Source organism: Macrobrachium rosenbergii, chromosome 14 (genome assembly GCF_040412425.1).
Source record: "Macrobrachium rosenbergii isolate ZJJX-2024 chromosome 14, ASM4041242v1, whole genome shotgun sequence".
NCBI classification, from domain to species: domain Eukaryota; kingdom Metazoa; phylum Arthropoda; class Malacostraca; order Decapoda; family Palaemonidae; genus Macrobrachium; species Macrobrachium rosenbergii.
In genome coordinates, this window is record NC_089754.1 from 22,988,178 (window position 1) to 22,998,177 (window position 10,000).

General features: G+C 35.4%; 1 protein-coding gene across 2 annotated transcripts in view; it reads left to right on the forward strand.

Moving 5' to 3' along the window:
- Positions 1-10,000, forward strand: part of LOC136845778 (innexin inx2-like) — a 650,831-nt gene that overhangs the window by 412,318 nt on the left and 228,513 nt on the right. The window lies entirely within an intron of this gene.

Genomic DNA, 10,000 nt, shown 5'->3' on the forward strand with positions numbered 1-10,000 from the left:
TACTATGGCAAGTATATCAAAATATGAGCTAGGTAACAGGGAATTAGAAAAACAGGCAGGGGACTACGTTATCCAGTTCACATTTGGATACTTGGTGCAATAAAGATGTGAGGACATTTTCAATAAGCATAGGAAACAGCATTTCTGGTTCCTCTCCATTTGGGGTCCTTTGTGGTTGAACGGATAGAGTTGGCTCGGTGTCCAAGGAGGAGGTTTGTCCTTCTATGGAAGCATGAATTAAATAAGTGGATAGGAAAATGACTTTTGGTTTACAAGTAGGTCCCACACAAGAGTGGTCTATGTCTACGTGGATGTTTCTTACTTTCATGGATGGATTGATGAGAGAAGTCAAGCACAGGATAGTGAATGCATGTTAGTGCGATCAGAAATGGGGATGTGGCTGATGTTTGCAGATGATGCAATGTTAATTGGTGCCCATAATGAATGTGCCTGAAGTGTTCTTCCTCACCTGAGAATCGAACTATGTGGCTGGTAGGGCGCGAATCATGACCGCACGACGGTACACGTCATAAGAAGTACGTATTAGGTTGGTAAACCCTAGTTTTTCGGAATAAATATAATATTCTTCAATAAATCTGAATTGATTAAATGAGGAATTTTGCTCTAACAGAAATTAGCGTACGATATCACCAGATAATATATCCTTTGTTAGCCATGTTTACCCATTTCTGTATAAAGCAATCATGGCATAAATTCTTCAAAAAAAAAATAAATAAAATAAAATGAAAGTGCATACTCCAAACGGATGCAAAATGTAACTGAATACAATACCCTGCAGTAAGAAAGGGCTAACAAGACACCTTCCAAACCTAATAAAGCTATATCGGTGCTTCATTTCGTAAAATGTTGCAGTGTAATTTAACGAGACTGACATTATCAAGACACCAACTTGTTAACGTTGTCCGAAACAAAGACGATACTTGTACCTACGAAACCTGAGCTCTTCCTCCGCCTCACAATGAGGTTAAGAAGGACACATGCTCATACATACACACCTACTTGCCTTCACAAACAAAACTGTTTCACTTTCAAACCAACTTACGTCACCGATATCGTCATGTGCTGAAGATATACCAAAGAAAATCCACTTCACCAAGATGTCTGTCTCGAGTGGGTTGAACATGTAGCTTTGCCTATCTTTCCTTTGATATGACTGGCATTCACTTTTTTATCATGCGTTCAGTCTCTCAAGTATCTTATACATGATGCGAACTAATCTAAAAAAAAAAATAGATTTGATTAAATGCAGCTTTTTTGCTTCAGGGAAAATTATGAAAAAGTAAATTAGTTCTCAAAATTAAGATAATTTAGAAGGTATTATAATGATTTTGGGCTAAACAATTTGTGAGAAATGTGTAGTATTCTGAACATTAATAACACACCAACCAATCTTTATGAATGCGTGTATTCCATCCTGTAAGCACTGAGTTAAACAAATATTTTTGCACAAAGTATTTTTTTTCCAATGCCTTAGATGTGTTCTAGGTGTTTAATCTCATATTTAATGGTTATTACAAATAATTCACTATTTTTTCTAGTTAAAAAAATTATGGTATCTACATAAAATTACGTTTTTAAAAAGCTGCAAATCTGAAAAACATTGTTATACCCAGCGCCATATTTGTTCATTACTTGCTGTTTTCAAGAGGTATTTCAGTCAAAGACAGTGAGATTCCAGGAATATCCTTCCACAGCGCGATGGTTGGTTCCTGGTTCCTTGTTGGTCACTCCACCATATGGAACCTCAGAGGCTAGAATGTGGAATTTAACCACTTAATGATCACTTTCTCATCCACACACTTATTTTTCAAGATGACTGCTTCTCGACCTCACTTATTTTTCAAGTTTCTCCCATGTGGTTCATCCCTTTCTTGCTTTCATTTTGGATATTTTGTAATCTTTTTTGTTGACCAGACTCCTCAAAATAGATATCCGGGCCCGAGTTTTATCAGCTAAAGATTAGCATGATTTTGAACACCAAGTTCCAAGCAAGACTGGTCATATCAATACCACGAAGAGTATCTTATCATAATATAGATCTCAAATGTATAGCCTTACTTTTGCTGTGGGACTTCTCAAAAGTACTTCATAGCCCAAATCCTGAAACATCACACGAATCCACTGTTCTTTGCTTGTTTTTTCCACAACCCAAAATACAATTTTCAGACACATGCATTCTTGTCAGCATGCGTAATGTGGTTCACCTCAGCACATAACAAACCTCTTTCCTTAAGCAAGTAACTAACAATTTAGAACATGTTTATTCCTTTAACCTTTCAATTCACCTTCATGAAGCCGTACAATTGACATTCATCTTCGTGTGTAATAACTGCAGAAAGTCAGCATCATTCCTGTCGCCTTTGCGATGTTGTCACACAACAAGCATGTGTTGAGGACAGCATTAACTCGATTACTTTACTTCTGGTCTTGTGATAAGTAGAGTAAAGCTAATAATAATAATAATAATAATAATAATAATAATAAATTTTATTTTAGCTCAAGGCCATATAAATGGAATGTACAAAGTAGAGACAATAACATACACACAATCTAGAGACATGAGATAACTGATAAAAGATTGATAATCGGCAATATCCACACAGTTGCTGAAGAAGTAGAAAAAATAGTATTCATAATAAAGGTAATGACAGTAATAATACTGAGAATAATAGTACAAAAAATTTTAAATGATAACAATTAAAGAACAGATTGCATGCAATTCATTTCCAGCTATGGACCTTAGGTGGTTACAGAAATCAGGGCCAGAAGGCTAAATACGAAAATAGAAAATAGCATAACACTATAATGATAATAATCACAGTAATGGTTAACCTTATGAATTCGTAACGTAAACCTCAAATGAATAAATTTTCTTTTGCTGGACCTCTCAAAGGTAAATGACAGGGAAAATCATGACACTCTACTTTATGGAAGAGTGTTAGTCGTTTTAGAATTCATCAGTTCTTAGGCCACCGAGAGCAGTCGGTAAGAATAGATTTTGCAGTGTCTTCCAGCAAAAGATATGCTCTGGTATTTCTTTCCCTCTGCATCACTCTTGTTAGGGAGTACTCCATGCAGTGTGCTTTACGAAATATAATGCAGGCAGCACGAAAAGATCCTTTTTGCTCTTCTGGTCTTTGACTCTTAATGCATTCACGTATCTCTTTCTACAGGACTGTCTGACATTAACCTTCCGATTTTCACCCTTGAGGGCATATTGTCCTTTAACCAGAGTTTTGTTTTGTAAAACTGATATTTTCCTCCTACTTCTCCTCCTCCTCCTCCTCCTCCTGAGCTCTTCGTCGGGTGAGTCGGTAGAGCTCTGGACTGGTACTCGCTAGGCCGGAGTTCGATTCCCCGGCCGGCTGATGAAGAGTTAGAGGAATTTATTTCTGGTGATAGAAATTCATTTCTCGCTACAATGTGGTTCGGATTCCACAATAAGCTGCAGGTCCCGTTGCTAAGTAACCAATTGGTTCTTAGCCACGTAAAATAAGTGTAATCCTTCGGGCCAGCCCTAGGAGAGCTGTTAATCAGCTCAGTGGTCTGGTAAAACTAAGGTATACTTAACTTCCTCCTCCTCCTCCTCCTCCTCCTCCTCCTCATCATCATCATCATCATCATCATCATCATCTCTCTCTCTCTCTAAAAATCATGGAAATAAACAATTGTGAAATTAAATGGTTCTCTCTCTCTCTCTCTCTCTCTCTCTCTCTAAAAATCATGGAAATAAACAATTGTGAAATTAAATGGTTACAAACGCAATGCTCTCTCTCTCTCTCTCTCTCTCTCTCTCTCTCTCTCTCTCTCTCTCTCTCTCTCTAAAAATCATGGAAATAAACAATTGTGAAATTAAATGGTTACAAACGCAATGCTCTCTCTCTCTCTCTCTCTCTCTCTCTCTCTCTCTCTCTCTCTCATAGTCACAGACATAAAAAGGTACCGTGCCTAAGGCATAATGCGAATAAGATCACGAAAACCGCATGATACAAAGGTATGTGAATTTCATCCCAATGTGTTGAAAGCTAATATTAAAAAATGTTAGAGGTTTCATGGAAATTTTTGATTATAAGTAAACTTCTTATGAATTTTGATGTGTAAATACGGGTATAGTAAGAGAAACATCTTTCATCGTAAGATGCATTTTGTTTCAGCTGCAAGAAATCAGATTACCACCTGCAACGAGAACAGCTTTCCAGTGTCATTAAAACAAAACAACGGGAATTTCGTTTGCTTCCACGTATTATGATGAGTCATTTACCACGCGAAAAGTGGTTCTTATCATTTATACAGACGTTTGAGATAGTTATCTATGATAACAGTTATAGGCTTATCCACGATAAGCGCATAAGATGGACAACTTGACAACTTCTGAGAAAACAGAAAAAAAAAATCAAATAGATGAATCCTTCGGTAGAGAAGATTCGGTGTATAGAACTTCATATTCTGATAAGAATGAAGTTGTTCATGGGCCACTACGTCCTTTATTGCAAAATAATGACACTTTAATGAAATTGCCGTAAACAGGCACACGAAAATCCACATTGAAAAATTACTAAGTGTGGACAACGCAGATTTTATAAAACAGCAACTAAGTTCAAGTGACAAATGACAAAGACTTTCACTATTACTGCGTTGAGTTGGGTTTAATTACGCAATACCTTCAGATGTGTTTTGCATAGTCGATAACATTTAGTAGTCATGTTTATGACCAACTAACCAGTTTTCTCAGATCTCGGTTTGTGTTATAATATATGCATCGTGTCCTACCTTTTGGAAAGGTTTGATTTTCCATGCTTCAGGGTACGCGCAAATACCATCCGTACACTTTCGTTATTTATCTTTAGTAGTTATTGTATCTATTTGCCCATTCTTTGTTTACTTATTTGTTGTTACTTTTTTTTTTATTTTTTTACATCCAGGGCCATTTTATTCAGTGTAATGTAGCGGGGCATGTAGATAATACAGTAAATACAGAACCGTACCCGAATTTCATACATTGTATGAAATTCGGGTACGGTTCACAGAAAATCCATGACAAGTATAGTGAAGTGACAGCTTCATGGAGAGAGAAAGAGTGAGGTGAAGGTAATTGTCTGCAGTAAGACTGACGTGAGATGATGATAAATGAAGGGAAGCCTAGCAGTAAAGGCTCAAGGAAAATAGAAATGGAAAAAGTACTTTTTTTCTGATAGGCATGTAAACCAAATTGGTATGGATGATGCAAAACGAAGCAAATAAAACTTTGCCTTTAGTGAAAGACTTAAGTGAACCTGATTAAAGGCATTTTGCTGTGTAAAATAATTTTAATACATAAATGCCTTATGGTATGTGTACCACCAAATTTTACAGCTTGAATTGACTAAAGCCTGGGCGCTGGGGCCGCCAAGGCTATTTTTAGGATTGCGATAAACGCAAACAGACAATTCCTTTTGATTTTATTATCCATCATTTATTGTAATAAGGCCTTACCTTTCCTTTATGGTATCTATGCCATGTAACGTTGTGTTTTGAACTTTACCGAGGTAGATACTAAGGAACGGTTGTATTTGTATTTATCTGTTTATTTTTCAAATTAAGCGAACGAATTTTGTTAATGTGTTATTTAGAATTGGTTTGATTCCTCTTTCAAGCTTTATCATAGAATTTCCGAAACATTATTGTGCTCTCTCTCTCTCTCTCTCTCTCTCTCTCTCTCTCTCTCTCTCTCTCTCTCTCTCTCTCTCTCTCTCTCTCTTTATATATATATATATATATATATATATATATATATATATATATATATATATATATATATATATATATATATATATATATATATATAGTTAGTGTGTGTGTGAACATTTATATCGGCTTTCAAGCATCATATCGCATTTTGACATCATGTGTAAAATTAACAACGGGAACTATTTCAAAAATGTAATCAAGTTAGTGAAATTTATCAGATTTGTAGTTGAGTAGTCGTATTCCTTTGCATATTGTTGCTTTTTATTGCTCGGACATGTCCAGACTTCGAAAGTTAAGAAGTTCGACGCAATATTCTTTGTGATTCTCCAAAGAGGTTTTTACGTTTTACCTTTTTTTCTTAACACTGTAAATCATTTACTTTATTACTAAGTCCTTGATGAAGGTTCCATTTTATTGTTTGTATTGAGGAGAGAGAGAGAGAGAGAGAGAGAGAGAGAGAGAGAGAGAGAGAGAGAGAGAGAGAGAGAGATTAGGTCCGGTTATGCACCAAAGTACATTAACACCTAAAGTCGACCATCGAATCAGTAAACATATACAACGCTTGCGTAATACTTTTACTTCAGGGAGATGGATGTTTTGTAGATATTACCTTATTATCTATGTTGGAATCTCGTTGTGTGTGTGTGTGTGTGTGTGTGTGTGTGTGTGTGTGTAAGAGGCATGGTATATCATTCAAGATGAATAAAAATCCATAACAGCTAAAGTCATTCGTGATCAAATCCGATGTTTTCAGTGCATAGACCATGAAACATTTGTTAGGAGTACATTACAGTCAGTTCTTCTCTCTCTCTCTCTCTCTCTCTCTCTCTCTCTCTCTCTCTCTCTCTCTCTCTGTTCTATCGCCATAGTGAACAGACATGTCTTGTTGAGCAAGATTAATGTACAACGTAGAGCTCATCAGAGATATTTGATAATGTACACTGATAAAACTTGGAATTGAGATATTGTTTACGAAATATATTTCCAAAATGATTTTCAGAATATTAGTCATTATAAGACACAGCTTTTAGGTGCTGGAAACAACGGTCACCGTACAAGCAAATTTATTTAAGAGATAAAGTTAGATTTAATGAATTACAAGTGGCAAATAATAGTTTTATATGCCTTATATGATGTTAACTTTGCACACTAGATTTGAAGCTACTCAAATTATTTCAAAATAAGAACCAGTGGGCGTTACGTACCACTTTGCAATCTGATAACAGATCATCGTGTGCTTAATATGGGATAAAAATGATCATCGCTGAATCCTTATACAGCAAAATTCAAATACGGTATAGTTACGAAAATATGATATTCCAGGTTTTGCATATCAAATCCTTATGCGTTCACTTTGAAGACTCAAGTTTTTCAATTACTGAAGTTCACCATTATGAATATCACAGTTTTAATTTGTTTCCGATATTAGAATGAAGTACTTCATACATTCATAGCCCCTGATAATGACCTGATATTGCTGTCGTTTTCATAATCACTGGATGGAGAGAAACTATTCATATCTTCTGGTTTAAATATTGGAGTAATTACCTAACTTGAATGTTGCAAAAAAAACAAATTTTTAATTGAAATTTCCCAGTTTTCGGTAGGTACTATCGCCATCTTTATTGAGTTTAAAATGAGTGACATGCTCTTTCATATTAATCCCTTTCGAACGCTCGAAGTCATGAGATGGTGATTGTAACCTTGGAGTTAAAACCGGGGTTTCTTAGATTCCCAAGATTATTTTTTCCCTTGACTACCTTTCTTCAACAGGTGGAGTACAACTTAGCAAAGGATTTGTTTCTGTTGAGAGTGGGGATGCTGTTAGTGAATACTCAGTCGTCTTATTTTTGCTTCAATCCTCTTATATACTGATTTTGAGTAGGTTTTTGCCTTCACTTTCATGGGATTTATTTCACACATAGGAGGGGATTACATAATAATCTGGCTGTTTCTTCTTGAGTGGAACCCTCCGGTTCGTGTTATGTTTTCGCAGGTGTTTTCTAATTCTGAGATAAATAATAGCTTGATGACCTTTTTTCGTTACTCTCATTCCAAATTTTTCTTTGCCGTAAAAAGTTGTCTTGGCTTTGGAAGTATCTTTGTTTATGAAAGGGTCTGAGTAGCCCAAATTAACTAGTCATAATATGGTCCATTTCAGCTACAAATATCGGGTTAGCAACGCGTAAGTGTAATAGCAACAGTACCGTGTTAACTTTTCATTTTCTTCACATTTTTGTATACGTTTGTTATTATGAAACATTGAACACAAACATATCAGTTACCAAGCATGTTTGTATGTTTAGTTTGTGCTCATGTGCATAAAAAGTGTACACACACGAATAAATTTCACTTTCAAGTTTTTCTACCCATTTAGTATGTCCATGGTTGTAAACTTTTAACTGGAAAATCTTATATTTTTTTTCTGAGTCTCATTAACAAAAGGCAACAGAAATCCAGAAATCCGGGGTGTGATAACGCACTGCTTTTATCGTACTGCAGATAAGATCTGACATTTTGAAACTTGCTTGGCGTTTCCCGTATTTCTCTCTCTCTCTCTCTCTCTCTCTCTCTCTCTCTCTCTCTCTCTCTCTCTCTCTCTTCTCTTCTCTGAGCGTGTTATCACTTCTTCGTACTTTGAAAAGTGCTGCTAATTCGGTAAGTTTACGAAAGATTAAATGATCTGATAGTTATGATTATCTCTTCGTAATTATCTATAGTTTTTTTATAATTATTTTCCTAGTGCTGATATGCTTGGCATTTCTGCTTACGAAGATCAGATATGACGTTAAATATTCTTGGAAGGTAGGAAGGACTTGAAATTTATTCTTAAACGGACAAAGTATTATTGAAGGACTCCAAGTGTTGACCTTGACCTTCTGAAGCTGTTCAAGGATCTTTGATTAAGAGGAACTCAGATATTAGATACAAATGCTACCAGTCGTGACGATGGATTTTTATTTATTAGGTGACTTTAAACTTAGTATTCGTGCATTAGATTGTATTTGATAAGAACAGGTTCATTTTGAACAGGCCTAAAGAACAGATAGGGCCCATTCAAATTAACACGAAAGAAATTAATTATGATGTACAAATGACAGATTAGGAATAAATACATGCATAAGGTATTGATGATAATGGTAAAAAAAATGTAAGCAATGTTGTTTACTCTTGTGGGCTTTAAAATCTTCGTTCTCATTTGGATTCGTCAGTCAAGCAATAGGTAGATGATAATCAGTGTTATTTACAGCATAAGTGGGCCCTAAGTATGCCTTTATAAAAGAAAAAAGCAGTACAACATCAAGTCGTACCTTAGATATTTAATTATTTTGATGTTTTCCACATTATGGATAGTACCTCATGTTATTAACTTTTCCTCAGAGGACATTCTTGGATGCTGATGAACAAATATGAAGATGAATGATCATGAAGTAGCAGCAGATTTCACATAAAAAAATTAATTACTGATATTTTTTCACAAGTATAAGGTAAAATTTTTGCTCCAATTCAACCAAAAGAAGCTAATACATTCTGCTAAAATGAAGTCCACTTGTATGATTTCTGTAATTTACCTGCCTGCTTTCAAATCTAACAACATTCAAATCCTTATAAGTATTAAAAATTCTTTTTCATTTATAAATATATTCAAATTATGATACGTTCTACTTTGGAATGGAAAGCCTTTCATTATATATCAACAAATAAGTCTCTTTTGGACACTTCTGTGCGACAACATAAGAAATAAATTAACCTAAGCGTTGTCAGAAATATTTAAAGTAAAATGTGGTTGATTTGAAACAACACTTCCTTCAATGCGCAGAAATCCCTCCTTGCTCACCATTTTGCTACACAAAAACGTACGGAAGCTCAAAAATAACTCATATCGTAGTCGTTTGATTTGTTTTCCTAATATACCTAAACCCTTCTAGTTTCATGGTCGGCCTCCATGACAGGTGACTGTGTAAGACCTCAAAAAAAAAAAAAAACAGTTATGCCAAATGTAGCAGAAGTTATGCATGAAAGGGCTGTTGAGCCAACTCATCTTTTTGGAAGAAAAGTGTGGATGTTAAACACAAATGCGAAAAAAATGTAGTCTATGGGCACAGCAAACACCATTATTTCATCAAAGTTTCCCTTCCTATGTACAGATGTATTTAAAAACCTCAGATATTTCGTCACCACAGAACTGCTTTCCCTCTTGCGTACTAAATAGAGGAGTATTTGATATAACATTCACACCTGCCTTTTCCCG